This window comes from Dromaius novaehollandiae, chromosome 7 (assembly GCF_036370855.1).
Source record: "Dromaius novaehollandiae isolate bDroNov1 chromosome 7, bDroNov1.hap1, whole genome shotgun sequence".
Lineage (NCBI taxonomy): Eukaryota > Metazoa > Chordata > Aves > Casuariiformes > Dromaiidae > Dromaius > Dromaius novaehollandiae.
The window spans coordinates 30,688,261-30,714,231 of NC_088104.1; the positions used below are offsets into that span (position 1 = coordinate 30,688,261).

General features: G+C 36.9%; 2 long non-coding RNA genes across 2 annotated transcripts; both read right to left on the reverse strand.

Moving 5' to 3' along the window:
- Window positions 1-500: 500 nt before the first annotated feature.
- LOC135328870 (uncharacterized) lies at window positions 501-22,182 on the reverse strand. Its single transcript, XR_010390013.1, has 4 exons — window positions 22,023-22,182; window positions 14,570-14,742; window positions 14,255-14,451; window positions 501-789 (listed from the first exon to the last, which is right to left on the reverse strand). It is a non-coding gene; the product is annotated as an uncharacterized LOC135328870 (long non-coding RNA).
- A 54-nt stretch (window positions 22,183-22,236) lies between these two features.
- Window positions 22,237-25,661, reverse strand: LOC135328964 (uncharacterized). Its single transcript, XR_010390095.1, has 3 exons — window positions 24,198-25,661; window positions 23,728-23,803; window positions 22,237-22,369 (listed from the first exon to the last, which is right to left on the reverse strand). It is a non-coding gene; the product is annotated as an uncharacterized LOC135328964 (long non-coding RNA).
- Between the last annotated feature and the right edge of the window lie 310 nt (window positions 25,662-25,971).

Here is a 25,971-nt window from a genome sequence, read left to right on the forward strand (position 1 = left end):
AATCAAATTTGGAAGGAGATAAGATTGAGGGCAGGCTTTCTCCTGGCATTTCAGAATTCATACGTCTCATCTCACCCAGAATGGAGAGTGTTCATTATTTAATTTGCTTCCCCATCAGAATCAAAATTTCCTGTGATCAATATTGACCTTGGAACCTCAAAGGAACTTACAACTCTGATATTTTGAGCATTCCTATAGAATTTACTTGTTGGAAATGTGTATTTTCCTGAAGGAAAGGGTTTGCAGACATACGTTATATAAAAGTTTCACAGGTGAGGTATGCCTGGAAGAAGCACTGGTAGGATAAAAGTGTACTAAACTAATGAAATCACCCCACTGATGTTCTGTTTCTGATACCCACACATCTTGGATTTTGTTGAATGTCTCCAAAATAAAAAATGTTAAAGCACTTGTTAATTCATTTCTTTTGGATGCACTGAAGTGAGAAATTAAAGAGAAAAGTAGGATTCCCAAATACATATTTACTAGAATGGCTTTTTCAAATCTAATTTTATTGGTATCTTCATATTTCTCCATCTTAAGTTGCATGTGCCAGAAGGATTTCATACAAACTGTGAATACACATCCTAGGATCTGTAAGATGAGTTGAACTGGCCATTCGAATCTGCAAGTAAAAAGCATGCACAAAACCAAAGGCCATTCATTGTTCTTTTTAAGCCTCAGATTTCAGCCTCAGAGCCTTTGGGAGACCATTTCCAGCTTTCAGCTTCTGTTGCTGTCACTTGTCCGCAGAACCACACTCACTCAAGCTACAGTGGTGCCCTATACCTAAGGAAAAGGCAGTGAAGAAAAGCGTATTAAAAAAAAAAATTACATATTGGTTTACATGCAAGGCAACATCTGCCTATTCAAAACAAAATTTATAGCTATTTTCTCCTTTTGACATTTCTCGTTTGAAAAGGGAAAGAAGAAACAACTCAGTGGCAAGGCTGTCTACAAATTGCTCCAGTGAAGTATTGCCACATTTGGATTATATACCCCTTTGCAGTTTTAGAGTGTCTTTTGTGTATTTTACATACATGCAAATGTCTTTTTTAAACACAATCCTAGATGAATAACTACACAGTAAACTTGTGAAGCTATACCACGTTTGCCACATTTTGAAAAAAAACATGACAAATGAAGGACAATTAATGTGCAACAAAACCGTTTCTACAGAACTTCGTCAGGAAAGAAATCTAACTTTTTCAGCACCTTCACTTGTTTATTAGCCTTGCTCTACTCCTGTCTCCTCTTAAACATCATGCCTACTCTTAAATTCTACTTAACACAGTATTTGAAATTTTTCCCCTTATCCTTTTTCTCATGTGACAATGTGGTAATTATTTGATAATACGGGAATTATGGGACTGCTCACTGTTGAGCTGTCAGTCAAAAGTCTTGTTCCTCATGAATCTGACATCACATCACTGGAAAGCAATCTGTCCCATCAGTCAAGTATTTTCTCTAGGGTTTTTTGGAATTTGTGCCAGAACCAGGTATCCAAAACTGTGTGCTAATGTAGTCAGTTACTCACATTGTCTAACCCTCTCCTCCCACCCCAAATTAAAACATAAACTGTATTACTTATTGCTGAAGTACTATGCAATAATATCTTAATAGGAAGATGAGGCACAAAAATACTGCTTTAGGTTTGGGGTTTGTCATGCAAAAGTTTAATATTTACATATGAGGTGATCACATTCCAGAATAAGGATTCATTTCACTCCAAGTTCCTTTCCAAACTTCCTACTTGGATTTCCAAACTTGGATAAATCAGTTAGGTCTGGCTTTATCCCAGCCAAGCCTAAACATGCAACCAGAGTTCTAAAATTTGGGAGCGTAGGCTCCTCTCTAGTCGATGGACAGAGCAGGCATGTCTAGAAGGTAAGTCAGATGCTAAATGTGTTCAGTCATCTCTGGAAGTACCTATTATTCTTTACAAATATCCTAAAGTTAACCTGGGTGTTTATGGGCCTTCTGACCAGACAATCAAATGCATTCAACAGCCAGCAATGCAGATATGTTCCTTCTGTCATTTCCAGTTGTTCCTAGACAAAGTAATGGCTTATTGCCATGAAATCTATATGCTGTTGCATTTTTCAGAAGCAGCTGAGTCACGGGGACACTGTTCAGTGGGCCACGGGCACTTGTTGTCAGATTTTCAAAGGCCCAGATACATATCAGTTTTCAGAAGTTCCCAGCCACCCATGCAGTAGAAGTTAAGAGCTCGGGCACCCATCTGCATCTGCAAACAACATCAAAAGGGCTGCAGAAGGCTTAAAGCAACAGTGTAAGCACTGAGTAACTTAAGATTTGTACCCACACAGCAACAACAGCTCACTCAAAAAAAAAAAAAAAAAAAAAAAAAAAAAAAGCAAAAACCTAATAGAATGGACCCTGGCTCCTAATGTGTTTTCTGCCACAGGAGAGTTTACACCTAATCAGTTATTTAAATTAAAATGTTGAAACAGTAGAAGTATCTATATGCCTTTAGCAAGGGCACTTAGCTAGAAAATGCAAAAACACACATCAAAGAAGATATCTAGTTCAAGGGGTACGAATGCAAGGGACCAGAGGTTTAAAAAAAAAAAAAAAAAAAGACCCTGAGCTTTTTTATTTCAAACCTGAAAAACACAGAGGAGTTGATGCATAATAGATATTAAAGGGATATAAGATAGGCTTTTACCTATAACAGAAGAATTAGCACTGATAGATGCAGATACTAGAGTTTCTGCTATTCTGTTATCACACTAGAAGCAAGAAGCAATATGTGAATGAAGCGTGAAGCATTTGTGAACGCAATAATGATTCATTAAATAGGTCCTGTCTTTATTTCTGTAAAACTGACAAGCCAAAAGCAAAAATATTCTGCTATTAAGCAAAATTATTGCAAGAAACAGAAACGGTAGGAAAATTTTATATTAGGCCTGACAAAGTGCAAGTACTCAAGCTTTCCTGGATGTATATTCAGCTGTTCTAAAGAAGAGTTGGGGCAGAGTATAAAGGCCAGGATTTATATGCAGAATGTGGTCAAGCCTGAATACCTGAAAACAAAATTCTTTTTCATTCGCACTCAGCTTTTGCCAGAGACTCAAATGATTAAGCCATTTATTGAATAAAAGGGTGCAGCACAGTGCCAGTACAGATCCTCTCTATTCATTTAAAGCAATCTAGTTCCATGTTCTTCTTAGAGAGATTTTACATTTCACAGAAGATCTTAACTAGACACCAGTAAAAAAACTTCCTGCATTACAAAACGGGCTAGACAGGATCATGGCACCTCTCAAGTGTAGTAACATGTACTGTATGCTGTTAAGGCAAGGTCAGGAGTACAGAAATAGGGTTATAAAATGAATGTAGGCTGTGGGGCACAAGAGTCATCACTCCCTCACAAAACAAAATAAGCTATCTGTACTTTGGCTACATGGCATTTTTTGTGTGTGAAATCTATGGTTGGTAAGTATATAGAGTAGACCCAGCAAAAGCAGCAAAGAAATATCAGCAGTGTTAAATAGCGCAGTGAAAGCTTATAAGCCTGGTGACCCTTCTTGCTCATGAATGCCTGAATTCTGGCAACAGGTAGTCTCTATACGTCTGTATTGGTGGCAAACACTTTAACTAGAGCAACTGCACATTCAAAATGATTAGAAGGACAAATAAAGACCGTGACAACCAATGCTACCTCCCTCAGAAAGCTCACACAAACCTTTCTTACCCAAGATCTTCTAGAACGCCAGACACAGACACAGCTCTTGATTTGAGAGACCCCCTGAAACAAGGATGGAATGAAACGTAATCCAGCATTTCCATGTCATCACATGGTCCAGTCCTAGATTTTTCTTGAGAGGGAGGTGAGGAAATGATTAAAAGCAGTTTGGACAAAGTAATCTTTGTAAATGCTGTCTAATTCCATAAGCAAACTCGCACCAGCTTTTGATGGAAAGGAAGGCGAGAAATCATTCAGATTAAATTTAACTCAGGATGGAGAGAGATGAGTAAAGCAAGCTTTCCCAAAACAGTCTAGGTATATCACTCTAAAAAAAAGGATTGAACCAAAAAGAACCTAACATACATCAGTTTCAAGAGCTATCTGTCCTCTAAGAGGCTGTGCCTCTTTCTGGAGCAAACTGTATCCTTGTCCTTTACAGTGCATTACACTGATGCTAGAACCGTAGGGGAGCATCAGGACAGGGTTTGCTTATGAAGTGACAGCCAGTGCTAGGGAAGATTTTTATCTTCTTGGGAACACCTGTGTCCAGGAGAGTCTACAGAACTGAGGGACTAAGAGAGGGAAAGGTAAGGTATGAGAGAGCAATTCTTGCCATCTGAGATAAAAAAAGATCTCATGGTAGCTTTAAAATTAAAATATATTTTAATTTGTAAAGCAGGAATAATAAAGGGGTCAATGCAGAGTCAACCATTTGTCCAAAGTGATACGGGACAGAGGTCTGTTCTACCCTCTTTCCTACTTCAGGGCTGTTCAGGGGAACTTTCCCCTTCATTCTCTTTGTTGTACGATTAATATAAAGTGGCATGTTTCCTGCAGTATGTAAGTAGATTAGTTTTTAGTGAACAGAACAATTACTCTAAAAAGGATCATTATCACTTTTGAAAATAGGAGTTAGGCACCTAAGTGCCTTAGGAATCTCTTTTGAAAATGTCACTCTTACTCTACAGTATGCCTCACTTCTCCAGCTGTAGACTGGAGATAAGAGCTTTTGAATGCTGCTGCTCCTGTCATCTTGGGAATAAAAGAGAGTTTGGGGGAAAAAAAGACAGCAGCAGTGAGCACTCAGCTGGCATAACAGCAGTGCTCCATTGACAGCATCTGTTTTCATGTACTGTGGAAAAACGTTAGCACTCATCTTATCAGTGCAGCTATGCTGATTCACAGCAACATACTACTTGGCCCCTGTTTGTTCAATTTAGACCTTATGGAAATCTATATATAAAACCATATCAAATAACTGGAGTACATTCCTGCTCCTGTCAGGCTTCCTGTACCATAACAAAAATAAAATGCATTGCTTTATGTTATTAGAATTTCTTTAATGGAATAAAAGACATATATACTTATATTATATACTTAATTATTATGTTTATATTACACATATAATATATACTATATAATATTATATGCAATATTACTTATTATGCATATTTATATTACATTAAATATTTACATTTATATATTTATATTATATATTATACTTTGCAGACTCATAAGATCACTTATGAGATGGTCTGAATAAGAGCTGATCTCCAAGTTCTGCTCCCTGCCTTTACTAAGCACAGTTGGCATTGACTGCTCCATTAGCCTTCCAAAATGCCTCTACCCAAGCAAAGGAAAACAACATCAGCAGACAAAAAGATTTCTAAAATCCTGAGCCTGAAAAGCAATGTTTCTGTCAGGTGCTGGATGGAACCATTGAGTTTGACCTAGTTTGGGATAAAGTACTGTAAAAGAGAAAGAAAAGTATTTAGACCTTTGGAGGTTTTAGATTTGTAGCTCTTAGCAGAGCATCTTCTAATCTAGCTCTGGTTACTTGAAGCCATGCTGAAAGACCTATTTGGTTTGCTGCTTTCAGAAAACAATGGAGGTTCGACCTCAGAAGATTTGGATGTTTCAGATGAAACACCCACAATATCTGAATTGTGAGAGGAACCTCGTGGTCATATGTTGATGCACAAATAAAGCATTTAACTGTGAAATCTGAAATGCACTTTTGACAGTTACTATCAAATTTCAAGTTGTATTTGTTAATCCTTTATTTCATGTTAAAACCACAATAATTAAAATGCTATTTTCTGTTATATCAAATTATGCTTATTCTTAATGTGCTTTGTGCAGCAACAAAAGATTTTAAAAGTTACAATTGGAAAGCAGTGCCATGGTGTTTAATTCCTAACCTTGATTAAACTGGTTCAGTACTAGGAAGAAACTCTGTTATAAGAAGAAATGTCATCTGCTCAATTAACACAACTGTACATAGAGACAAACTTAGAGGACCAGGGAGAATGCTGGTATTTAACATCTGTTCTACACCAGGCCTGCAGCAGCAGCTGAGAATTCCCATCCGAAGCAGCTCTGCATGGTGAAACAATAATTTCACATCATCTCTGGTAGGATTTCAGTCCCTAAGTGGTCCAGTCCTGTAAAAGATTTTCTATGCTTCTTTACTGTGCCAGTGGAGAAATCATGCATTTCTGCCTGAGACCAGACTTTTTGAATATCCATCTAAAATGGATGCGACTGGCACGCAGCAGATGTATTGCCACATCCCTTGCTCTGGCAGAAGCCAGGATGCTCCGTTAGGATTCTGTCCCTTTGACTTGCTCCTGTTGTCCTGTCTTGAAGGAGGCACTTCCATTGCTCATCCAGCATTTTCTGTATGAGGGTATCAATTACTTGCACGCTGTCCTGCCACGTTACTGTGTCAGTGATGTGGGTGATGTCATGAAACAGGAGGGGAAGCTGCTATTGCAGGGAAGCTGCTATTTATTGCATACCCACCGATCAAGGGGCAGAAACGGTAAGACTGCCAGCACGATCGCTGCAGCCTGGGCAGGCAGTGGAGGCCAAGGTGTAACCATTTGCTGGGGTGCCGGTTCTTCATGAGCAGAGCAAGCAGAAAATGCAAGGAGCCACAAAAACCACTTTGAAGCTGCAGGAGCAGAGCCGCAGACTCACTAATGGGAGTTTGATTGTTCCTTGTTTCTGAGCAATACAGGGGAGGTGGTGGTGAAGATCTGGCTACTCTTTTAAGCTCAGACTTTCATGCTGAGTATACCGCAAGTATTCATAACTAGTTAGTACATTCTGGACTTTTAAAACTCAAGTGTACTAATACTATGCATGCGAATCGTACCTGAACTGTTAATCTGGTTGAGAGCGCGCGCTCTGCTCCTTTCTTTCCTCTATTATTTAACGTTTTGGGCTGTGCTTTCTGTAGATTTTTTATACTCCCTAAAATTCAGTGAAGAATCGGAATTTACACAGCAGTGTCATTCTCTGAAGACAACCCATCCATTCCCATAGATTCATTAAGTGATGTAAATATGGATACAGGAATAATAATTAACTGTGAATGAGATGAAATACTATGATTCAGAAAGCATATGCAAGCCTTCTGTTATAGGAGAATATCACGGGTTAATTAATCAGCGCAGTGTTATGTTGCATCTGCAAAAACCCCTCTAGTGTCCTTGTAGTTATAAAGTTTGCACAGCTGGCAAATTTTACAAAAGCAATTACAAGAACCATTTTGAAAGTTTGGGAGACTCTAAACAGCATTAAAGACTAAATATTAATTATAACAAGTATCATTCAAATGTCTTATAGGACTCTGTGGCACTAATGAACTCTGTTAAGAGTAATAATCAGGTTTACAAATTAAACTACTGGTTTATACATTAGGCAAGCTTCAGTTTATTGGAGCTTTCTGTATAATGAAGTTATTTTGCCTCTCGATACAATAAAGCTAACTTTACACGTATATTATGACATCTTATTAAACTGTTATATAGGAGGAACAGTAGAGAGACATTCTGGGACTTCTCAGGGTTCAAACTAATTTAAAAAACAACACCAAGTTGTTCCTCTATGAAGTTATTTTTTTAAATTCGTACACTAGCCAAAAAGAAAAAAAAAGGACAAGTTTAGTTTGTGCTTCAGCTACAATAAGAATATGCCAATATTCCTGTTTAGCTTTAAAGCCTGAAGTTTTGACACACAAATCAGCTTGAGGGTTTTTTAATCTTAAAATCCTGAATTCTTTAGAATTATCATGTCACAAAGAAGTCATGACCCCCAGTTTTCCCTTTGTTCGTGTGTCTGGAAACGCTACCCAAACAGCCTGTACCACCACTTGGGAAACTTTGCTTTACACCGAAATGAAAACTACAGGTGAAGAGCAAGGAGTGAGAACAGTGGGGTGAGGTGGGGAAGAAAAAAGGAAAAGGAAGTGTCACAGGGTAGGGACAATCCAAATGTTTTGGCTGAACAAAACAGACGAAGGCTGAAGAGCAGACAGGTGTAGTTTTTGAAGCCAGTAGTGAACAGAAACACTCTGAAGAGTCAAACACACATTTCTCAAATTAAAAAAAAAAATGAAAACTATTTTTCAAATAAAATCCCAAAACCTTATCTCAATATGCAGTCAACCAAACAAAAACAGAGAAATAGTCTTCCCATCCTTAACTAGGTTTCTGTATCTGCGTGGATTGGCTTAGTTTTCAGGCAATGTATATCACACACAATTCTGTTCTGGCTCCAGGAAAAATACTTCTATTCCACACGTATCAACTACTACCAACGGAATTTTTGGCCTCATTCTCTAGTCATGATCAGTGCTGCAGATGGTACAAGCATATACATCTCTAGGAATGATATCAAACTTCCATGTTAAACAAACATCATAAAATGGTAAGGATTTTTTCTTCCAACACTACTATTTGATTAACTCAGAATAAGTTACATGTATATACAATGTAGATAACTTGATTAGTCACTCCAAGTGCTTGTTCTTTTTGTAAATTCAGTATCGACCACTAGAGAAATGATAAATACCCTGTTAGCAATCCTGGCCACTTAGTTGGTTATTCAGATCTGTTCCCAAAAAAATTAACTACAAATTGTGAATCAAGCGCAATCTAGCCAGCTCAAGACTTCAAAAAAGCTAAAGCTTCCTAAATAGCTTTTCTCTTTTCCTCTCATTTAGATGCAAAGAAGTCTGGCTCACAGGTTTCCCACTGTATTTTTGCTTTCCTCCTTCCTCAGACTTTCCAGGTTTTATTATTATATCAGATGTGTATATAAAAATAAATATGACTCTAAATTTTAAACTTTTAGTTTTTCATTGCTATACTTGAGATAATATTGCCTTCAAACTCAAGCAAAAATTTTTTAATATAACTCTGGAGGGAGAAAAAAAGCAATTGCACCAAGGAAGGAAGAAAAATAAAGATTTTATACTAATTGCACTGAAATTGTCAGTCTGCAACCTTCAGTTTCAAACCAAATATCTTTTCCCCCTTTTTTCTGGAGCACTTGTGTGAGTTTGGATAATACTTACCCTCAGTCTGGTAGTTTTAAATTTCATTTAAAAGCTTAATCAGAAGCAAAAAAACCCACCAGATTAAAGTGTTCCTTTTCAATAAAATGCCACCAAGTTTGTCTATGAGAACTATGAAAACCTACATCTAACAAGCACTTTCAACTCTTTTGTAAGAAACTGCTGCATGCAAAAGCAGTATCCAGTACCAGTAAAAACTGTACCAGCAACCTGCGATTTTACTTTTCAGTAACTAAAACTTTATAGGAAGTAAGGTAATTTTTTTAACTTTAAAATTTATGATTAAACTGTGGCACTGTGGATATGGAATGTTACTTTTACTACTCAGATTATGATGCATTAAAAATGCAGATAGCTGCATGTGGATGAAAATATATAATGCTGCACAAGCCCTGAAGATTTCTTCAAGTGGGCCTCAGAGCCCACTTAAAAGCAAAGGGCTAAATGAAATATGACTGAAAGATTAACTTGGGACAATTTATACATATTCCAGCATATATATCATTTAATATGCAACTTTATTTCATTTGAACATCCAATCCAGAAAAAATCTGTATGTTTTTTGTAGAGTCAAGAATGTGGCAATAAAAGTTCCACGCAAAGCAAAACAGTGCTATTGGCGGGCAGAAATCAAGCCTTTGGCTGATTTTCTTTGTCCCCATTGGCTTTAATGGAAGGCAAATTTACCTGTACCCCTTCAAGGAATTTGACTCATTGTATAAAGTTAAATGCTACTGAAAGCAAAGCTTTTGGTGGCAAAGCTTAATGATGAAAATGAAAATGGAAATGATAATCGTTGCCACGCAAGGATGGCTTTTAGCACAAGGAACAAAATAACCGATGCAGCAATATACTACCCTGTTTTTTGTGCATGCTAACACAAGCCTCTCTAAATAAATGTCCAGTTATTTCAGGAAAACGGTCCCTGGAGAGGAGCCCTCCGGAGCGGACAGCTCCCAAGGTTAGGGAGGAGGTGCAGCGACAGGGCTGCAAGCGAGCCGCGTGCTCTGCCCCAGGCCGAGGGGCAGCCCCGCACACGCCCGGCGCCGGACGGCACAGCCCTCGGCAGGGCAGAGGCAGGAAGCCTGCGCAGACCTCTCGTCTTCAGGGCGTTAATGCACGGGGCTTTCTTTGGAGCTCATTCTTCTATTTCTCCAGGTAGTTTACTTCTAATTTTCATCTACTCCACCTCTGTTAAAAAACAGTTGAACAACTTTGCTGCTCGCAGTGAACGTATGGAAGTGTCATTCTGCTCCCCAGTTCTCACGGCCTGTGTGAAGCCTGCCTGCTCTCTCAGCCTTCCTGGGAGAGTGGGAAATTGCTTGACATTAAGATCTATTTCTCTTTCAACTTAGACTCATTAAAACAGCTCAACAGTGAGGGATTGTGGAGAGCTGCTGGAAACAAGGGCTGATGCAGCTTCCTTGGTATTTGTCCAGGAAAACTTCCTTTTGCCAAAGATGTACCATAGATGAGCACCAGCCTTCAGACCTGATCAAGCTATTAGAACTCCTCTCTCTTCCTAGAGAGGAGTCCTCTGGCATTTACAAACCTGAAAACATGAATTCTCTATCCCAGAAGTCTGTTACAACCATTTTTGCAATTATAAAGGATTTTACCAGCTGCAAAACTATCCCTTGTAAAGCAAACAGCTTACAGAAGCCTCTTCCAATAGTCACAGCTTCCTCGCTATGCCCCTCAAAATGAACTTTGGATGTTTCCAAGTCCCTCTTCTCAGAACCTGTAGTCTGTGCTAGCAGTACTAGCTGAGAAAGAAGGGGGTTTCCACTGACAGTGCAGAAAGCTCCCTGTTCTCATTTTTAGTACCAGATCCTGAGTTTTTCCTCATGATTTTATTTATTTCCAATTGTGTTCTATTTCCTTGGGTCACATTTCTACAAGCCTCATTACATGGCAATTGAAAAAATACTCCAGATAAATTATTGTTATCTGAAAAATGAGAAAAGCTCTGATGCTAAACAGTTCAAGGTTTGTTAGGTAGTGAAGTCACTACGTGGGAAAACTATCACAGGAAACTCCAGCATTTGGGCACCAGGATGCTGGAACTTCTATGGACGATGACAGATTTCACAGAATTATTAGGCAAAATATAGAAAAACAAGAAAGGACATAAAACAGATTTTTCCTTGGAAATTAAAAATTGTAAAATTAATTGAATGACTTGACTTTTGCTTTGAGCTTTGCTTTACCTTGAGCATTTTTTCAAAATGGATTTTTTTCAAGGGATTGCCTTAAAAATAAAATCTTTAATGCTGACTGAAGTAAGGATTGTTATGATTTTATAATCTGGAGTGCTTTTGTGTATCTGTTTTAAAGTGCTTTTGAAAGCCATATCCAAGTTTTGGGCTATAGACTGAATTTTCCATATCGTATTTCATAGGTACGTTCTTGATATCCTTTTTTTTGGTGAGGAAAATAATAAAATACATTTCTTCATTGGATTAGTTCCAAACTCCAAACTAAGCATACAATACATCATGCATATCTATATACACTCACATATGCATGCACATTTATTCCTAACTACACCATATCAATGAATATGTGTGCACACACGGATACCTGCCTTAAAACACAGTTAAATCTCTAAACCACCTCTTCAGGCAATTCTAACACAAGCCCTAGTTTGTGTTTATAGATAGTGGGAAGAGATTCAAAACCTCCTTTCCAGGAGCAAAACTAAAAGAAGTTCTACCTTACAGACGTGCCACTCAGCTAAGCCTAGAGTTTGCGTTATTGGTACCGAGGGAAGCAGAAGAACCTGAGCCAGGTCCATAACATGGTCTTTTATGGTATATCTGCTTGTCGTTTGGAGAAGTCCCAAGTGCCTTCTTCCCTTTACCTTAAGCATCCTGTATTGACAGACATACCTCTGTTAGTCAAATGCTAGTTCTGCTTAAAACCCCAACACGATTCTACAGGAGTGCCTAAAATACACAACATTAAAGTAAGTAGTAACAGGTCACTGCTAATCAATCCTGATGTTAAACTCTTGTTTCATAAGTACATAAACAGATGCACGTATAGAAAAAATATATCTGAAAATATAGAAAAAATATATTCTGTCAGTTTCATTAGAATTTAAGTTCATGCTGCAAAAAGCTATTGTTATACTTTAGCTTTAATTTATTTTATTAAAATGTCCTTTCTTCATTCTGGGGGTTTGACTTTGGTTGTGCTTAATTACTAAGTTCCAGTAGGTTGAGAAAAGCCCTTTATTTCAAATCAGCATATGAAATCTCATTATCTATAAGGAGAAAATGTTCTATACGCCTTCTTTATTATACAAATAACCGAATAACTTCACATTTGTGTTTTGTTATGATGCATTAGCAGAGCTGAAGTTGTCCAAAATCTTGTATCCAGTATTCCTCTCAACCTTTTTGAGTCAGAGAGAACGAAAGAGAAAGACATCCAGAAAGGCAAACTAGTACATCGGGAATCTGTCCTAGAAATCTGTCACGAGAGCTGCAGGGTTTTCTACAAACAGCGCAGCAGGCAGCCATGCAGGCAGCCAAAAGAGCAAGCAAGGTCATTAAAGAAACAGCCACTGCAGACCTCAGAACTGCTACAAAACTACACGAAATGTAGCAACTAAATTTAAGCAATAGTGGGGTCATGATACACGCCATTACAAACCACCAAGACTGCCACTCCGTCGTAGCTTGGTTCAAGCAGTAATGAAGCAATTCACGAGGAGATCTGTGCGTTTGCTTCTTTGCGCATGGAGTGGAAGCTGCTCATTCGTCTAATGTTAAAAGGCCGAGTTTTATTTTATATTAAATTACACAAGGTCAGGAGGCCCCAACCTTAGCCATCACAAAACAGAAGAAAATAGTTATTCCTCATGGCATCCTTTTCTCAGCAATAAAACCACGGCCTCCTTTGAGAGTAAGACACACATGAGAACATACTACGGGTATTTTGGCTTGAGAGAAAATAAACAAATGGATCATTTTATGAGGAGCAGAAGAATGTGGGACATGGTGACAAAGTTCTTCTTTTGTAGTCCTCTGCATATACTGCAAAGGCTATGTGGATGAGCTATTTTTCCTTCACGGTATAAATCCAGCAGTGCCAACAGATTTGGGAACTCTCCCAGTCACAAGAGATGAATACAAGTAATTCAGCAGATATATTTTCCTAAGAACTGTATATTCCCTCCTTTGCTAGTGGAATTTGATCTTAAAATCACATGGCACAGCATCAGCAAAGGTCTCTCACTGCTTAGTCACATGACACAGAAAATGGGCACAGAAAGAATTATTCTCTAGCCATTATTTATCTGGTTTTGTTTCTAAAAGTTCTGTTTCAAAAGCTGCATGACAAAGTGTCATATTTCAGATCTTTCCAGCGCTGTGGAGAAAAATGCTGCAGGGCATTTTCAGTGACATAGAGTCAGACAAGTCTTAAATTAGGACATGGTATTAACTTTATGCAACTATAAAGCCTATTTGTGCTTTATATCCACTATATCTGATTTTACTTTTGGATGATACATAAAAGAAGTCACAGGGAAGACAGGCGGTCACAACTGCATTAGCGTGTTTCAAAATTATGGGTATAATCTGGAGTGTTGAGTGCTACTTCTGCTTAGGAGAGGGAACACTTCAGTGATGTTTCAAGTGATCTGTTTAATTCAATAGTCAGGCTGAGTTAGCCCAAGGGATACAGTGACACTCTGTATGAATTTAGTGGCTGTCCTATGCAGATATGATTATGGATTTGAGGCCAGAGCTGTAATAAACTTGTTAAAAATCTGGGATTATTGGATATAAAGGTGTCCTGCATAGACACAGATTAATTTAACATAATGGTGGTCATGTGACCACATTAGCTAAATAGGACTAGGATACAAGGCTACTCTGAATTTTAAGTTGGTAAATGAAAAGTATCTTCTGATGTGATTTGAATGCTAAAAAAACATTTTTTTCCGGAACAGATGGTGACTCCAAAGTTCTTTAAAATCATTTATCATTTTTCTGATCTCTAAATAACTCTAGAATTACTACCAATAGAGGGACTCACTGTCTTTCACCACTCTGCAATGTTTAACAGTCCTGCTGAATCCCACTGTCACATGTAGAGACCACAGAACCATGATGGTGCTGCTGGCACATTTAAGGTGTTATCTCCCCATACTTGCTTGCACTTACCCTCAACTCCTCATATGCAGGAGAATCCAACAGATTTTACCTAGGGAGTCTTCTGTCTTTTTTGAGCTGTACTTCTTCCTGGTCGTCTTTCTACAGGCACTTCAAAGAATCTGACCAGACTGCTGAGGAGAGAGTGAACCAACTTTAAGAAGCTTCTTTCTTTACCACAGCACCAATTTATAGCAATCGGAGAGTCCCTGTAAGACAATGGAGAGCTGTCAAACTGAAATGAAAAATCAACTGAAAAATCAGCTAACTTGTTTTAAAAATTAATAGTCAAAAATAAATTTTATTAATTTAAGAAAGATAGCAAACCTTCTCATCGTGTTCTCAGTGCATCACACTTTTTTCCTCTTTCTGGTCTGAGGTAGGTGTGCTACCAAGGGTCACTTGTTAAGGGGAAGACTGCAATACCCTTAGTCAGCCCTTACTTCAAAGAGGATTACTCATAGTATAAGGTACCATATCTTCTTATTAAAGGTCTGACCCTAAAGAAATGAAGTTGAAAATACAGAAAAATGTAACATATAGCAGTATGTTTTAGCTCACAGTCTTCTCTGACTTCAGTGGAGCTTCAATGATTTACAACAGTTGAGCGTCTGGCCTAAATTTTCAATGTTACTGAAGTAATTTCTACAGCTGTTGAGAACATAAGCCTTTTTTTTTCACTGCTGTAAAAAGCATAGTCTGTTTGAATACAACTTTTAATTAAAAATAAATCAAAAATAAAAGAATATCTAAGAATTAGGTTTTAGACATAAATTACAAGGACTGTAAAGTAAAGCACTGTAACAGCCTGAAAAATATCCTAAACAACACAGACCAAAACAAATGATATTGTACAAAATGGTTTGTAAAAAAAGAAGCTTCATGACGAAAGGGGGAAGACTGGAAAATAGAAGAAATACCACAAGATAAAAAAATGTCTTAAGAATTAATAGCTTTTAATACTGAGCTCATAACGATGACCTTTTCAGGGCAATCAGACTTGTCAGGACCACTAATGATCAAATCCTAATTGTCAGGATTTCTTCTTAATGAAATGGGTGTGCAATAGTTCAGTCAGATAGTATCCAAAACGTTTGTTTTTCTTTCTCAATTGCTGATAACATTACTGAGATGACAGTTGCTGATAATCAAGTCTCATCACTGTACATCTGAATTACAAAAGTTAATTAAACTTTCACATAAACAGATAACTGAAAGCTTCTATACTACAAGGCTAAATCAAGAGAAGAATTTACAAACAGAATAGTGGGTGATTTTAGTTTGTATAAGTTTAATGAATAAATGTCATTATCAAGCATGCATTTATGCTTTCTTTAGGTATTTTACTTTGGTAATAATTTCATATTTTTTCCATTTATCAAATGTGCATACTTCCTTACTATGGATTGCAATATTACCTTCACATATACTACAAAATTTCAATAGCACTAACTATTAAAATGTGAAGGTAGACATTTCAGGGATAAAATGGATTGACATCTCTCTACTCACTTTCAGCATGATTCTGAGCAGAATGTTCTGTAGCAATATTAGAGACTACATCCAAATTAACAAACACTTTAGGCTGTTTAAGCATTATTAGTAAAGTACGGAGAATTAAAACCTAATCCCCCAAATTACTTTCTTGACAAGCAAAAGAAACAAACTACATAAGTTATGTTTATCCACCTTGTAAAAGCAACTTTTCAAGTCATAGGCTGCATGAGAAAGTTGTCTTCTCCCCACTGCTGGAAACAGGGACTTGCTGCTTGAATAGCACTGTCACTTCTCCCAGAGTACAGTTCTGAAGTCTACTGCATCTTATTCTTAGCACCTAACAATTTCTGTATAGCTTACCATTTGAGAAAAATCATTGAAAACTTTCCCCTTTTCCTGCCTTTGAAAAAGAGATCTCCTTTAATCATCTTCCCTGCACTTCCCACTCTTATATATGCTAATGAATGATGAAAAAGCCAAGTATTTGACTGAAGATAATTGATTGGGCCTTTACCATTCAATACACTTATTTTTTCTTCAGATGCCAATGTATGGATTATCAAACTCTAAAAAAGATTTCATTGTGCCCAGGATGAATTTTGAAGGCTAATTTTGACACTGAACCAGAACTAAATGTATGCCAGTTGGCAGAAATAAGACATTAGTTTCATACGGCACCTTTGCTCAAATATTATTTTCCATATTAGCAGTTGTGTTCACCGATATAATCTGGAAGATGCTAGCATGATTGTACATTTCATTGCTTACTAGAAATATGATTAATCCTAATAACAAAGAGTAATGGGATATGGTGTAATATGTCTGCTTGGGCTCCTTGAAATTGTCCCTAATAAAGACAGTCATGGTATCAACTGTCTGCGTATGATTTGTAGGCCAGGGTCAAAAGGTAGATGGTTGGTGGTTAAAAGTGGAGTAGTCCATCTAACTACCAATCCCATTGAAATGGGTATTACAACTGCAGGGTAATGATCTGCTGCTTTAAGCAGCCCAAAAGTATCACCTGAAAAGGATACGGACAAAAATGCTACATGAAGGGAACCTTTAGTTTTCTCATTAACTCAGTGTTCATAACATATCAGATTGATACCCTGTAAAATTGAATATCTTCACTTCCCCTTATATCCACTTTTAAGTAATGGATTTAACTGTAGTGAGTGTCACTCACAGAAGCAAGGAAGCTGAGCAGCATAGGGGGGTTAAGGCAATAAGAGATTACTATGTGGTATGATAATGCTCTCTAAGGGTCTCCACTTAGTCTTAAAGGAAAGCAACATAACTTCATGTATGAAGAGGTTTTGGAAGAGGACAGTGCAAACTTGACGTAAGTTGCTGCCTAAAAAAATGAACACAGAATATAAAATCAATATACCTGTGTTAACAGAGAGAACTAGAGTTTACGTCCAGAAAGACTCACGCTGTAGAGCAGTGTTTGCAAAAGCACTTTTGCTCTCTGCTACAAGAGGATAACAATATGTTTGATTTAGCACAAAAATATATACATTTTTTCATTTCATCTTAGAAATGGGTTCTCTTTCTCCATTGAGCCATTAGCAGAACCATTAATTCCCTTTAGCAGAGACAAAAACATAGAACCGGTAAATGTATACAAAGTCGCGGTACACCAGTCATGGACTAGAGTAGAAGAAAATCAAAAGGCTGCTTCTAGGGCTTAGATAATTTAACTGAGACACACAGTGTGAAGAACATGCTTCAAAAGATATGAGATTTGCTTTTAAAAACAACTAATGCCTTTTAGGGGTTAGAGAACTGGGCCAAGAGAATCTCAGTCTCTTAAAGAGCCAAATACTCCAATTTATTAAAGCAAGGGTTTTCTTTTTTTCTTAATACACCAGTAATCATAATTCAAATTAATCTACTTCATTTTTTTCTATTGTCAGCCCATGAGATTAGTTTAGAGATCAAGTTTTGTTGTCAAGTTCACCTATTTCTGTTGCTCTACAGCAGAGGTGAATGAGTGAGAAATAAACTACATTTCATGACAACTTATGCATTGAAAAATATATTTTTGAGCACAGTAATATTTTGGGGGGGGGGGGGGCGCTAGAGTTTTGGTTGGGGTAAAAAACACAGGGATGAGGTACTAGAATACTGCAAAAATCCCCAGCTGAAAAGGTTAAGAATTTGGTTCTAAGCTGTTTCTCATTCATTTGTGCAATCCCACAGAATTATGTAATTGGAATAAAATGTAGATAAAAATTAAATGTTGGATACTCATTTAAAAAGTATTGGTTCACATTCTGCAACACAGCATGTTGATATCCTGATCCATGACTAGAGAGTTAATTAGGAAAGCAGTTTACCTACCATATTTTTCTTGTACACAGCTTGCACATTATTTCTTCAAAACCTGTGATTCAGCAGCAAGTAGTACAGATTGACAAGTAATATGAAAGGAAATGCCTCTAGAGCCCTATCTCTCCCAGGAAGTGCCTTCCTCCCCTTCATGACAATATTCAGCCTCATACCCTCTCCTACCACCACTGATTTTATGCAAGATATTTGAGGATATGGGCTATCTGGAGATTTATTCTCAAATACCAAGGGTGGAAGGCTCAAGCTGTTTATAACATATCACAGTAAATAAAAAATAGCAACCCTAAATTATAGTACATACATTTCATATAATTTTTCTTTTATTAAAATTTTAAAGATTGTTGCTTCAGACAGGAACACCTTCAGATTTCACTGAGTTCAATTTTTATGCTATTTTACCTGATCAGCACAAATACAATAAGCCAAATTTCTGTCCAACTTTGAGTCAATATACAGTCATTTCATATAAGGAAAGCATAAGTATGTTTTGGAGCGTATGCACATTTTTAATTTTGAATCCAACTACTGGGTTGTCAAAGTCAAGCTAACTCATTCTGTATTTTATTCCAAATTCAAAACCAAGAAGTTTCCTTCAAACAGTTTCTAAACAGCAACAGTGTTGTGCATAGGTGAGATCATTTGTGGACCTGTTTTTATGGTCATTTTCAATATTTCTTAATTAGAGATATGCTTTAAGCACTATGTGCAGTTAGGCTTTTGCTCTATCTGCTTTCTTAGTTTGTACATACACTAAAGATAGAGTGAAAGAAGATTAAGCAAAAAGGAAAACAGAACTTTTCTGAAGATGAGGACATCAAGCAGTCCTCAGAATTTAAAGAGAGTACTATAAATAAGCCATATAAGTCTCACACAATTCAACTATAAAGGCTAAATAGCATTATTCCTACTTTAAAGATTTAAGTAATAAAGATATTAGGGTCAAAATGATATATAACTTGTATGAACACAAATAGTTGTTTAGAAACAACTACTTCTGCACTCCTCCAGCACTTTTATGAACAGTGGTAGACTTTATTTTAGCCATGTATGCAGTATTATCAGAAATATCTAAGTTGATAAAAGACTATTCCATGTACTTACATTTAGTCTTATTGGAGACCTAACTAAGAAGAGATCTGTCCCTGGATTTTAAACCAGAATCACTGTGCACTGACACTTTACCTGCTCTGTATAGCTCTATACCTGCTCTATAGCTGAGCTCCAAAGGGTCCAAAAGTTCAGCCATAGTTCTCAAAGGAATCTGAATACGGGATTAATTGCAACACTATTATAGGTTTGCCTTTCAAGGATGCTTCATCACAAATGTATGTTTTGTTACCTAGTTTTCCAAGCTCACTTATTTTAGCATTAGGGAAAACAGAAGTTTAATTTAACATCTCTGTTTATCATAGACTTAACTGTGTTACAAGACCTTTCAAAATTCAAACAGAGTGAAACGAATAAAACATAGGTTCCAGGTTCATTAGCATTTAATGAATAACAAATTAACTTGCCTCTGCTAGTAATCTGAACTTGTCTTACTCCCGAGTTTTTCAATTATGTTATCTTCTTTCATGCAAATTAAAGAACTACAAAAGCACAATTAGATGTGGCAGTTACCTCTGTAACAAACAAGTGGAAAAGAGCTCAACAAAATAAATTACAGAATTCTCCTTTCTTCAAACTGAGAATGTATCAATTCAGATAACTGGCAGCTCTCTTTAGCTGTTATTTATTGCAACCCAGACAGGAAATAGATATGAAGTCAGAGATTCTGTGAAAATAAACTAAGATTTTTTTCTCTCTTCTTCCATTCTTCCTCCTTACCCACTGCTTATGAACTCAGTTCTTACTAGTAAAGTGATGCATTGACTAGTTCCTCTGTTTTTACTCACAGATCTGCTCAATAGAGTACATAAATACAGACCCCTAAGCTAATCTTAATTCACTGTCTATTTTACAACATTAGTTGCCATTTCCCATATTACAAACTTTCTGATGCCGGGGGGCGGGGGGGGGGGGGGGGAGTAGGTTCGTGGAGGGGGAAAGGGAGGTGGATGCTCTAAGTGATTCTTCAGTGAATAGAACACAAAGCTAATGATAAGCAATACTTCCTAGAGCCCCTGTTAAAATCAGAGGGCATTTTTTCCACTGGCCTGAGCAAAGAATATGACAAAAAGCTAACTAAACTATATTCATGAAAGGGAGGCAATAGAGATTGAGAATAGATTTGGTTTCCAGTCTGCATCACTTCTGCAAAGGTACTAAAAGTCACATAAAATTAGGAACCCTGTTCACCTTAACAAAGAGTGTTTACATCTTTGCCAGTGATTAGCAAATTATAAATTCACAAATAGGCAAGTTCAGGCAAGGTGAGTCTTGTACTATTATAGCCACCTTTTCTGGGGAGCTATCACAGAAGTTTACATGAAAAAGAGCTTAATGGAGTTCTTGTTATGGCAGGTGAACCTCGTTCAACTAGAGCAAGCAACATCATCTCTGCAGTGATGGCTAACCTTTAGTGCTGGGAGATAACAGTCTTGGCCTTGCTCATGGACGTGGACTGGCCTTGAGACTGGACTGAACAGAAGGCTGACTTGTACCCTCTTTCCCTTCTGTGTACCAAAACAATTTCTATATGTAATCTGGTCCTGAGTGACTTTTCCATGGTTATAAATAATAACTCTGTTCAGCTCAGTAAAAGACTCCTGTTTGGTGATGCAAATAAATGTCTCAGTCTTCATCCTCTTTTGTAACTGATAAACATTAAAGGACTTAATTAAAGTTTAATTAATCATAATGGACTTAATGTTTAATTAAACATTAAGCATTAAATTCACAAACGCACTTGAGCAAATAAGAACTAGAGCAGATCAGTAGTTCGGAGACTCAAACTGCCTACGTAATTACTTCCTCAGTTCATATTTGGAATCTGGTAATCATTTCAAGAGCTCTAAGTTTATAGAAATACAGGTATTATGTTAAAGATATATGGCAGTACTGTAGCTCAAATATAGTCACCCCAATAGATTTTTGGTGTGTGTACATCTGCATTTCAGATCATGGTTTCCCAAGAAATTAAAGAATTAGTGATTGAAGAGTAAGAATTGACAGGATAAAGCCTCATTCACTTTTAGAATAGAAATATGCATTTTGTTGATGATGTCAGTTAGCTTGCTAGTCACTGAGAGATATTAAATCCTCTCTGTCTTAATCATCAAACTTGCAGGCGTCGTCCTGAGTACAGTTCTAGCCTAATTCAATGCTACTTTTTTGAGACTAAGGTGTATATAGCTACTCATGAAATACCCACATCTTTCTCTTTCTCTCAAAACTACATTTATCACTAGCAATGTCCAGTACAAACAGGGAAGGACAGGAACGGGTGTGTGTGCGTGTGTACATATCTCTTGTCACCACCACCATAATATGAACATTTAGAAACCAGCCTGAGCCATGAAATTTATCTTCAAATTTTAAACTTTAGTAGAAGTTGCTAACATGTAGCTCTCTCTACACCCAATGAATCTACCATTAGGGAAAGTTCCTTCTGGATCCAAAGATATTCAATATTTTCTTCAAGAAACTGGGGGAGAATGCTCATTAAATTTCAGAAAACAAAAAACTAGGAAAGGCTGTAAGCTTTCTGGATGACAAGATTAAAATTCTGGTGAAATAGTTCAAAAATGGTACTACATTTTATAAAGACAAAGGCAAGGTTCTCTACTTACCAAGGATTAATGAACTTAAATACAGAATGGCAGGTATTCGCTAGGGAGCAATTGTACAAAAAAGGAGATCAAATTCATTTTATGCTACTGTCTGGGCATTATAAAGGACCACAGTTTGAGATAATAAAGTCATGAAGTCATGAAAAATATTGAGATGTATACCCTACAGTTATATGAATTATATTTTCTCCACTTACCACCAGTAAAGCATCATTCGGTATATTGAATCCAGTTTTGGGCACTGCACTTGAAGAAAGATAGAGACTAATTTGAGAGAATTCAAAGGAGATCACCGCAGTAATTTGAGGTCTAGAAACACATTTTATGCGGAAAAAAAAACATGCTTTATGCGGAAAGAAATACAGAAAGACTAAAAGAATTAGGATCAGAGAAGAGAATACTTACAGGAGTCATAATAATAGTTTAAAACTGTTAAGCTAGTCTTAAAATTATTCTTAAGCATCTCCAAACATCTGTTAGAAGGGATTTGGGTATAGTTAATCTGGTGCTTGGTCAGTATTAAATCAGTGTTTCTTTCTGGGATCTATGTTCAACAGACATAAAAAAAGATGCTCAGAAAAACAACTGCACAGTGAAAAAAAATGCATGCAAACATATATATATAAACAAAATGAGAAAAAGTATAAGTGATATACTACATTAAAAATTTCCGCTAATTTTTACAGCCCATTAATTTTTCCAGCATGAAGTGGTCTTTTGTTTACAAAGGCTTAAAAACACATTCACAAAGTCCTTTAGACTTCTTGTTTGTGGTACTGTGATTTACTAAGCTATAGGATAGAATTCTTTCAAACTAAACTAAAACTGTGTAATGTTCAGTCAGTTTTGGTAAGAGTAGAAGGCATACAGACATCATCAGGAACAAAGTGTGGTATTGGAATAGCTGAAGCAATGCTTCCTTATCTTTCAAATCCATTCACATTTGCCTTTAGCATCTGGGCCCCCTGTGTCTTTTCCTCAGCATCCTGCCACAAGGGAGCAGTGAGCTACCTCATGGTAGAGCTTGAAACTTAGAATTTTCCATGACAAAAATATTTCAATTGTGTGTTCAGAAAATTTCAATCAGTTCAATTTTACATATACAAATACAGCGTAATCCAAAAAATATTTTTAACAGAAAAATATTTCAGCCCTCCCTACAGGATATATCCTGCCTTGGGCTGCTCTGGGGGGTGGAGGTGCCAAAACAGTAGTATCAAGCAACAGGGGGGCCTTGTTGGACTGACTGCAGTATAACATACAGAAAGAGAAAACAGAAGAAAGGGAAAACATTTCTGACTCACTCATTGTCTAGGTAATGAATCTCCAGGAATACTACAAGCAAATTACATTGAGATGTAAGGGAAAGTGTTGTATTTCTGCATTTTTTCCTTTCTATTAGACATTCTGGAGATCTTATTTTGGAACTCTAAATTATAATTGGCACAATTTTGGTAACAGATTAAGTGTAACCCAAGAGATTCCTTGATTCTAGGCTCAGTCTTTTCTGACACAAGACTGTCCAAATTATAGTCCATTTCTCCTGCAGATACTATGTAAAGAGAAGCAGATCCAAAGCTTCTGATGTTTTATTGCTGTCTTTTGGCCAGCCTTAGGATATGGCTTTCACCGCACATTTTTGCAGCCACAGAACACTAATGGTAATCAGGACATCATCCATGGAACGCCCCTGCAGATTTTTCAAGGTGTTACCCTAGCTGGGAAAGAGAGTTAAGTAAGCACAGCCTCTGATTTTAAAAGATCTGATTTTTCCAGTTTTTCACTTAAAATATCATCCTATCTGTTGGGAGTAATGCAAGTGCAACAGATTTACCATTGTGAAATATAGGCTATCATTTTTAAATGAAAAATTAATTATAAATGTCTAAAAACAAAACAAACCTTTAAAATGTAGTTTTCTGAAGTATTTTTCTTTGTTCTCAAGAAGCCAATTCCTGTTATTTACATTTAACTTCCTCTAATTTGAGAAGGAAAAAAAATCTTGAATTAACAATAAACTTTGCTTCAAAATAACAGCTTTTAAACATTTTAATAATACGAGATTCACTTACATTTAACAGCATACTTTCCCAAACAACAACTGAAGTCATTTAGTCAAAATGCACCAATACTTTCCAAACTTCCCAGGGGAGGTAAAGAAATTTCAGTATCATATATTAAATTCTGTTGCTCAAAGTAGGCTTTGTTTGCATGAAAATTGGAGTATCCCACAGCGTGAATCATTAAAATCACAAAGAAATCATATACTGAATTGAAGATTCTTTTTGTCAATGGAGTATGTGTTTCTCAGACAATTATTTTGCCTACAGACCTCCTGAAAATTTTATGGGGCAAAGTTTAATTGACATTACCTAGCAGTGATTTCTTTAAAAGTTTTCTTTTCATGGACCTGGCATCTGCGAGGATCTCTGGAACTTCAGGAAAGATAAAAGTAGATAAAAGACTGTAAAAATATCTCATTACTTCCTTGTCAGACTATACAATAGACGTGTTCAGGATTACTCCTGATTTTTCATCAAACTAATAGAAGACAGTTTATATAAACCAGAATAGAACTGGTCCAAAGTAAAAGCTCTGAAACATGTATTATGGACCTCCTCACCATCCGCTGTTTTACTCCACAAAGTTCTCCTTCTGCACCCATGACTTGCTACTGAAGACATATCTGATAAAACATATCACCTAAATAGAAAAGATGAGCTCTTAAAACATGTTAATGAGAACAATGTATAAGACTAAGCCATAGACTACAGTGCACATGAAACAGAAAACAAAATGACAGCCATAAAGTTTCTGGTGTACAAGAAGATCAAATAATTGATCTTTGGCGGTTCCATGCTAAGTGCTATATACCATATAGTCTTTGGGTTTAGACTTGACAGTAGCAAAACCAAAAAACAGCATCTCCTCCCATTCTTTCAATACTATTAAGAACATGTGCCATCTATTTTAGTCTAGTAAGCTTTGTCCTGCAAAGTTTGCAGAGCACTTTTCCCTCCCAAAATTATTCTCAAATATTCTGAAAATCTCTTAGGTTATTTCTTATCCTTATATTCTTTCAGGGAGACTCATGATCATATGTATGCTTTTTTCACACAGTTCTCTACCGACAAGTTGACCAGATGTCCAGCACGGTTTTATGGCTATTCAGGGGTAAATTAGACTTCTACAGGTAATTTGCCAGGTAACACTAGGAGCAAAAGTTAAGACATTTGATATCTGGAATTTAACTATTCAACAGCTAGGAAATACATAGCAATGCTGACCCACTCCTGAGACCTGAATATAGGCCACTGAGTAAAATAATATATCGGAGAACACTACTGACTCCTTATTATGCCCTAGAAATCAAGCAAGATTAATGAACTTGCTTTGCAACTTCTGGAGAATGTTCTAGGTAGGTAAATGACAAACATTGACAGATCAAGGAAAGCAGGTTGATTTTACATGGAATTAATCTTTAGATGAAGGGAATATGAAAGGCTTTTCCTTTCCTAGTACTCCAAGATATTTGTCATCAGCACTCACTGGTAGAAACCAGGCTATAGGCAAGCTTTGACTTCGGAGAAGCATTCTGGGGACACTGTTTAGTCAGTTTAGACAGTCTCAGGACAGTTTGCTCAACCTCTCCCTTGTCCTTAAACACCCATTTAGGACAGTGCTATATTCCTTTAATTTCTAAGTCAGGACAGAATGTTCTTTCACAGTAGGAAGAATCTACAGACCAGAATAGCAGTGCACCTGTCCCCCAACCCCACGCCTATAATAACCCATTTCTATTCATGCTGTAAGGCTGAACAAGAACAGATCTAGTGCTTACCGCTTTTTCTGCAAGGAGAGTAGTTTAATGGATCTGTATTGCAAGCAGCAGCTTCCCACACTTATTTCTGTGATCTTATCAAGGTTGTAAACTATCTAAGCAAAAAAAATGCATTCTGATGTCTAGAGCTTCTTTGCAATTTTTTGTTTTATACTTATTAGCAAAAAGCAGCAAGTTTTATCTTGACTTTTAAGTGTAAATTGCCATTAATAGCATTGGAAACTCCATGGGCAGGGAAGTTAGCCTCAGGGCTTTTTAATATCAATACAGAAGCTTGCAAAAATTTGCAGACATAAAGGTTGTAA